Consider the following 8,525-nt stretch of genomic DNA (forward strand, 5'->3'; position numbering starts at 1 on the left):
CATTTATTTATTTATTATTTATTTATTTATTTATTGTTGAGGTAGGGTCTCAGTATGTCTTCTTGGCTGACCTGGAATTCCTTGCTGTGTAGAACAGACTGGCATCAAACTCACAGATATCTGTCTCTTGAGGGCTAGAACTAAAGGATTACACCATCATGCCCCTAAATTTTGTTTTATTTTTAATTATTTGTCTGTGTGTGGGTATGCATTTGTAAGTGCAGGTTCTTGCAGAGGCCAGAAAAGAGCCCTGGATCCCCTGGAGTTGGAATTATAGGTGGTTGTGAACTGCCAGGTATAGGTGCTGGGAACTGAACTTCAATTCTCTGCAAGAAGATTGTGTGCTCTTAACCACTAAGCCACCTTTCCAGGCCCGAGATAGGTTTTTAGTCATATATAAAAATAATTCCTTATACCTTTATGGTATTTAAATAATTTTCTAATTATACTGTTAGTATATTTAGAGACTTGGGTAAAATTTATCTAATTAGTATTTACAGATGCATTTCTATATTTCATAGAAAACAAGGGCAAAGATATAAAGAATAACAAGTATGAATATGTACATCTTTGTCTATTTATACATATTCATATTATTCAACAGTAATATACTTTTCAAAGAAAGACCCATAAAGCATTTAAGACAGAACTCTGTTCTTTCTGTAACAGACACATATAGATTTTAAAATGAAAGCATAAGTCAAATTTGAAATAAAATCATAAAAACAAAAAATGGACACAAAGAATTTCCCTTCTGTATTTTCAACAAACTTCATATAAAAAGGATTGAAATCTAATTAAAACTTCTTTAAAAGACCAGATTAGGCATCCTGGCATATTCCTGTAGGGCCAGCTACTCAAGAGACTGAAGAAATAGGATTGCTTAAACCCTGGGGTTCAGAGCAAAGCTAGGCAACATTATGAGATCATTTATTACAGTGTGCATACACACACACACACACACACACACACACACACACACCTTTAAAAGAAGTACCATGTATCAAACTAGTAAGGTACAGCTAAAGTGCATAGTAGTAATCAACATTTTGTCATTTTGAATTAATTAAAAACAAAATTGAAAGACATTTCCATGAATGACAATCATACTTCTGAAAAAAAACTAGAAAAATCTGGACAAAAAGTTAATAAAATCAAATGTTTCAAGAAATCAAAATTAATAAGATATTAACAAGGCAAAGGCCAGGAAAAGAAAGAAATCCAGGAGATCCAACTGCATGTTGTGCCTGAAGAGGAGGGAAGAGATTTAAAAACAGCAGAACCAGGCATGATAGTTCATGCTACAATCCCAACACTTAGGTGGTTGATGCAGGAGGACAGAATTCAAGGCCAGCCTCAGCTAAATTGCAAGTTTAAGCCAGTCTGGTATGTGTCTCTAAAACCAACCAGCCAAACTTAAACAACCCCCCCCCAACTCCCTACAAAACTGAGCAGATTTAGACCAATTCATTGGGAAAAATAACAATTCATATTCAAGGCTGAGTATCACACAAATGTCTTGGTTATTGAATTGGGATAGCCATGAAATAAGAGTGACCGAAAATGAATCATCCAAAACATAACTATGAAACACAGCTTAGAAGTATCTGACTCTGCCATAAAGTAATCAGAGGTTGCTAATACCTTTTCACCACTTGGACTATTTTAGAGGAAGACAGCATCATTGCTGGGCTTCAGAATGTCACTATGCTTTTTAAATATGTAACATCTAACTCAAATGGCATTTTTAAAAGGGTGATTAAATGTAAAAATAACAGTAAAATTTTTTAAAAATCATAAACAATAGGCATTAGGAAAGACCTTCATTGCTCCCAGATTGGCAGAATTAATAATATGAAAGTGGCTACACTGCCAACATTAATCTATAGATTTAATACAACACCTATCAAAACTCTAATGTCATATTTCAAAAATCTAGGAAAAATAATATGAGAGGTTATGTGGAACTACAAAAGACCATTAATAGCCAAAGCAGTTCTAAGGAGTAAAAACACAGCTGGAGGTACGACAATACTGACTTCAACTTATACTACAGAGTTATAGTGATAAAGACAGCCTGGTACTGGCATAAAAACAGACAGGTAGACAAATGGAACAAAGTAAAAGCCCAGAAATAAACCAACAAAGCTGTGCCCATCTACTGTTTGACAAAAAGGGCAAAAACATACACATAAATTGGGAGAAAGGTAGCCTACTCAACAAATGGTGAAACTGGATATCCGTGTATAGAATGAAGTTATATTCATATATTTCACTTTGTACATAAAACTGTTTTAAATGGATCAAAGACTTCCATTTTAAGCCCCAAATGCTGAAACCACTAAATAAAAATTTAGAGAACACTCTGTAAGACACTGGGGGAGGCAAGTTTTCTGAACAGAACTTCAGTATCACAAGCCCCAAATAGCAACAGAGGGGACTACATGAAATTGAGAAGTTTCTATACAGCAAAGGAAACTATCAGCAAAGCACACAGAGAGCCCGCAGAGTGAAAGAAAATCTTTACCAGCTAGACTTGAGACAAGGGGCTAGTATCCAGAATTTACAAAGAACTGCAGAAATTAAATAGCAAGGAAATAAAACTACCAATCAATAAATGGACTAATGGATTGAATAGACAGTTTTGAAAAACAGAAATACAAATTACCAATAATTATTTTAATGTGTTTAACATCCCTACTCATCAGGGAAGGGCAGATTAAAACTACTTTGAAATACCACCTCATCCCAGTCAGAATGGGGTCAAAAAAAATTTTTTTGACAAATGTTGGAGAAGATGTGGAGAAAGAAATGCTCTTATTTACTGCTGGTGGGAATGTAAACTGGTGCACCCACTGTGGAAATCATTCCTCAAAAAATGTAAAATTGAAATTACCATATGACCTAGCTGTTTCATTCCTGGGCATAGATCCAGAGAACTATATGCCCTACCATAGAAGTAGTTACATATCCATGTTTATTATTGCTATGTTTACTTTAGGAAAGGAATGGAACCAACCTAGATGTCTGTTGACCCATGAATGAATAATAAAAATCTGGTTCATATATAAAACTGAATATTACTCAGCTCTAAAGAAAAATGAAATTACAAAATTTTTCTGAGAAATGGATAGACCTAGAATGTATAATATTAAGAAACATCACCTAATCTTAGAAAGAAAAAAATCCACATGTTCTCCCTCATGTGTATCCTAGCCTATATTGTATACATGTATATATGTAGACGAATAAGTATAATATAACATTTAGAAAACAGAACAAGAAAGGGAAATATTAAGTGATGAAGGACAGACTACAGGTAAAGGACACATGAATTGTGAAGGAGAATTTAAAGCTAATTGCTTTTCTGGTCTTAGCTGTTATGTTTTTTCTTTTCTTTTTCTTTTTCTTTTTTGGTAGGTAAACCCATAAAAAAGCAATTGATGAGCCAGGCATGATGGCTCATGCCTTTAATCCCAGCATTTGGCAGGCAGAAGCAGGCGGATCTCTGTGAGTTCAGGGTCAGCCTGGTCTACATAGAGAGTTCTAGAACAGCTGGGGCTATAGGGAGACCCTGTCTCAGAAAGACCAAAAATAAATAAATAAATAAATATAAATAAATAAGTAAATAAATAAAGTAATTGATAGTGAAAATTTAAAACCCTAAGTGTAGTTCAGTGACTTCAGAACGAGTTTGTGGCAGGAAGTGTTTGAATGGCTATGTTAATCTAGCTATGTGATGCTTTTATTTGTGAGTTCATACAGTGTAATGATTTCAAATAAGCATAGACAATAAAAACAGATCTCTAGATCGGTCTTTAAAATAGCTATGCTTTCCTTGTCCTGTCCCCTGTAGGCCTCTCTCACAGGCAGCCTCCGATTTCTTAACCTCAGATCCCAGGACTAGCTTCCTAAACGAGATTAACTAAACACCCTACCATAGATCCCTACCCCCACCCCAGGCGGACCTCACCACCAACCTCCTAGCCTCTGGATCAGGCAGACAGATCTGCTCATCCAGGACTTTGGTAAGTCAGATCCAGCCCACTGTCTCTATCCCATTTCTCTGATCCACCCCGACCCCTGTCCCCTGCCAGCCTCTCCCATAGGCAGGCTCTAATTCTTCATGTCAGATCCTAGGACTAGCTTCCTAAGCCAGATTAACTAAACACCCTACCATAGATCCTCTAAGTCCCTCCCCAAGCAGTCCCCTCACTGCCAACTTCCCAGCCTCTGGATCAGGCAGAGAGACCTACTCAGCCAGGACTCTGACCAGTCTGCTACCCTGAAAGAACTTGAAATACCCACCAATTTGTCTTCCCTACCTGAACAAAAAGTATCTAAGCTATATAAACAATATTAACAGAACCACCAAAGTTTAATTAAACAAAAGCAGAGTAGAAGTTCCTTTCGAACACATAACCAACAGAGTATATCCATATGCCCAAACGGCAATGCAAAAACACAAACAGTATGGAAAACCAGGAAAATATGTCCCCAATAAAACCTATGAGTTCTATAGAAGAAGTGCAAAACATTGAGAGCCACCCTAAAGAACCCCAGGATGCAGAATTTAAAACAACAATCATAAACAAGAACTTCAAGAAAACAGAAACAACTCAAAAAATTCAAAGAGAAAAAGCATAAATTTACGATGGAATCGCAAGAATGTACAAATATGTGGCTTAATGAAATATCAAAAATAGTTCATAACCTGAAAAGTGAGCTCACTAAAGAGATAGAAATAGTCGGGCTGGAGAGATGGGTCAGTGGTTAAGAGCACTGACTGCTTTTGCAGAAGACCCGGGTTCGATTCCTAATACCCACATGGCAGCTTAGAACCGTCTATAACTCCAGTTCTGGGGAATCTAATGCCTTCTAACCTCCACAGGCACTGCACAAAGCAGGTGCACTTGCACACATGCAGGCAATACACTCATACGCATCAAAATAATAATTTTTTTTTTTTACAAAAGTGATAGAAAGTGAAGAAAACCCAAATGGAAATGAACACAGGGCTGAAAAACTCAATAAACCAATTAGAAACAACAGGAGGAATGAATGAATGAATGAATGAATGAATGAATGAAAGAAAGAAATGGAAAACAGAATATCAAGGCTGAGCAATAAAGTTGAAGATCTGGACTCCTTAAGCAAAGACTATGCAAAATTAAAAAAAAATAAAACACAGGAATGGAATACTCGGGAAATGTGGGACAACATGAAATGACCAAATCTACATTTATAGGCATACAGGAAGGAGAAGAAACTCAAACCAATGGTATTGAACAGATCTTCAATAGGATTATAGAAGAAAACTTCCCTAAACTAAGGAAAGATGTACCTATAGAGATTCAAGAAGCACACAGAACACCATTAAGACATGATCAGAGCAGAAAGTCCTCACAGCATATCATAGTACAAACATTAAATGTACAGAGCAAAGAATACTTTATCCAGCAAAACTATCAAGGTCAAAAGAAATTTTCCATGACATGAATAGGCTGAAAGATTCATGTCTCCCAAACCAGCCCTACAGAGAATACTTGAAGCAATACAAAGGACCGAAGAAAAGAATGAGTATACTCAAGAGGCTACAGAAAGAAATTAAAGGTTTAACAACAGAAACACAAAATAGGGCCACAAACACAAAGAAAATGACAGTATATAATGCACACTTTCAATAATAACACTAAATATCAATAACCTCAACTCCCCTGTCAAAAGAAACACCCTGGTGCAATGGATCAAGAAATAAAACCCATCTTTTCTTCAAGAAACTCATCTCATTTTCAAGGATAGCCACTATCATAGGATGAAAGGATGGGAAATAATATTTCCAGCCCTGAAGCCAAGGAGACCAGCATGGCAAACTACCTTTGTTGGTGCAGTAGTAGCACTGTTATCTGGGGGGCAATCAACAGCTATCTAATTGGACTTAAAGCCCTCTTAGTGGGAGAGAACTCATGGGTGGCACTGTAAACTCAGCCAAATACACATGGCAGGAGAGAACATAGATCCTGGAGAAAACCTTATCTCTTCCGTATCTCAAGACAAAAGAAACTTCTTACTATATGCTATATATTGATCCTTATTTTTACAGACAAGCATGTCATACAGCACTCATCAAAGAAGCTTATTTTTGCAACAGATGGAGGCTACTGTAGAGTTGCACATCTGGTCAGACACAAAGAACATATATGTGGGAAATGCCTAGTTCTAGGTGACACATCTGCAGTTTAATATCTACAAGCCCTGGGTGGTCCAGGGCTTCTTACTCTTTAGAGGCCATGTAGACCATGGTTCACCACCCTCTTGCTGTAGTCAAATTTGTTGTCGTACCAGGAAATGTGTTTGGCAAAGTGGTTATTGAGGGCATCAAAGGTAGAAAAGTGGATGTCACTGTTAAAGTTGCAGGAAATGACCTGATCATCACTATAGACCAGGATCCCCTTTAAGTGACCCTGAAGCTCATGGAACATAGCAAATAAGGGGTAGAGAGAGGGGTAATACATTCTTCAGTGCTCACCAGTGAGGTATCCTTGTACAGCAGAGTGTGATGCACACAGATGGCCACAACTGGCCAGATAGGTCAGAGAATAAGAGACTGTAGAGTGTAGGATGGGCCTCCTGTATAGAACCTAACCCACCCACAGCTCAGGGATCATTACAGAAGAGGAGACAGAAAGATTGTAAGAGCCAGGTCTGGTTCATGAACACAGGGAGATGGAAGCATCCAGGCCACTGGAGGTTTGCTCATGTGAACCTGTGGCAGTGGTGGTATCAAGCCCGGGACCCATGTCAGCTCAATTAAACCAGGGCCCAAAGGGGAGGTGAGAAATAGATGGTGGGCTGGCACTAGGCTGAGAGCTATTTGAGACTAATTGCTGCTAGGTGAGGGAGAGTATGACTTACATACAACCACTGGATGAGTTGACCAGACTCTAGTGGATGCAATTACACTGAAGGACATTTGGGTACAAACACCTGAATGAATAGGACTTAGCATGTGTGGTAGACTGCATGGGGTTCAGTGGGGGGCTTGGGAGAGGCATGGCTGGGGGAGGGGGTCTGGGTAAAAAAAATAAAAATAACTGCTTACCAGTTTTGGTGAAGTTAAGACCCATATTTCAAAATTGAGAATTTTGAAAGAGAACAAGAAACTATTTTCGGTTCAGTGTACTGTAAGGATGGTATTCAAGAGAGTAGAGCTTCCTAAGTTCCTCCCCTTCTTTTGGGGATCTTGGATGGAAGTTGTGAAGGCAGATACTCCTGTGTTGGGAGTTGAGTTGGGACAGGGAGTGCCTCTTTCTAGGGTGTTCTTGCTGGGATGGGTGGTCCAGGGTTTCTTAATCTTTAGAGGCCATGTAGACCTCATGGTTCACCACCCTCTTGGTGTAGTCAAATTTGTTGTCATACTAGGAAATCTGTATGACAGAGTGGTTATTGAGAGCAATGCTAACCTCAGCATCAAAGGTAGAAGAGCAGGTGTTGCTGTTAAAGTTGCAGGAAATGACCTGATCCTCAATATGGATCAGGATACCCTTTAGGTGATGCTCCGATGCCTGCTTCATCAGCCTCTTGATGTCATTGTATTTAGCACCTTTCTCCAGGTGGCAGGGAAGATCCACAACAGACACACTGGGAGTAAGAATGCAGAGGCCATGCCAGTGAGCTTCCCATTCAGCTCTGGGATTACCTTGACCACAGCCTTGGCAGTGCATTGCATACAGGGTTGGTGTTCTGGGCAGTCCCACAACCATCATACCCCAGTTTCTTAGAGGGGCCAACTGCAGTCTTCTGGGTGGTGGTGATGGAATGGACTGTGGTCATGTGTCCCACAACAGTGCTGAAATTGTCATGGATGACCTTGGCCAGGGGGGAGGGGGGAGCTAAGGAGTTGGTGCAGGAAGTGTTGCTGACGATCTTGAGTGCAGCAATAATATAACTGACTTCTCAGCAGAAGTGACAGAAATCAGATGATCATGGTAAGGCTTCAAATGCTGAAAGAAGAAAGAAAAAAAAAAAAAAAAGCAAAACAAACCCAAGCCTCCTTAGATTGTATAGATTCTGTATCTAGTAAAATACCTTTCAGTAAGGAATGATGCATAAATACATTTTCACATGAAAGAAAACAGATGGCCTTGGAAGAATGAATGCAAATTCCTAAAGGATCTTCTTCAAAAAGCAAGGACAATTATCCTAGGTTAAATCTTGGAGCTGCAGAAAATGATAAATATGGGATAAATTCTAAGAAGCACGAATTCTTCTGAAACAGTTTACCCTACTGCAGATAATTAAAATACAAGCCAACAATACTATAGATTTAGAAAAGTATAAACCGAGTTAAATTTTTCTTAGGTTCTGGTGTTGTATCTGGTAATTTGAAGGTGTGTGTTATAATCTCCAGAGTAGACACTAAAAGTAAAGGAAAAGATCATATTTCTATGAAATTAATAGAGGGAAAAAATGAAAAAACAAGAATAATCCAAAGAAAGAAGAGGGGGGAAATTAAATCCAGTGAC

The 8,525-nt window shown here is 38.5% G+C and overlaps 1 pseudogene; it reads right to left on the reverse strand.

Moving 5' to 3' along the window:
- Positions 1 to 7,043: 7,043 nt before the first annotated feature.
- LOC103731860 lies at positions 7,044 to 8,525 on the reverse strand (annotated as a pseudogene).

This window comes from Nannospalax galili, unplaced genomic scaffold (assembly GCF_000622305.1).
Source record: "Nannospalax galili isolate Female #2095 unplaced genomic scaffold, S.galili_v1.0 scaffold1631, whole genome shotgun sequence".
Classification (NCBI taxonomy): Eukaryota; Metazoa; Chordata; class Mammalia; order Rodentia; family Spalacidae; genus Nannospalax; species Nannospalax galili.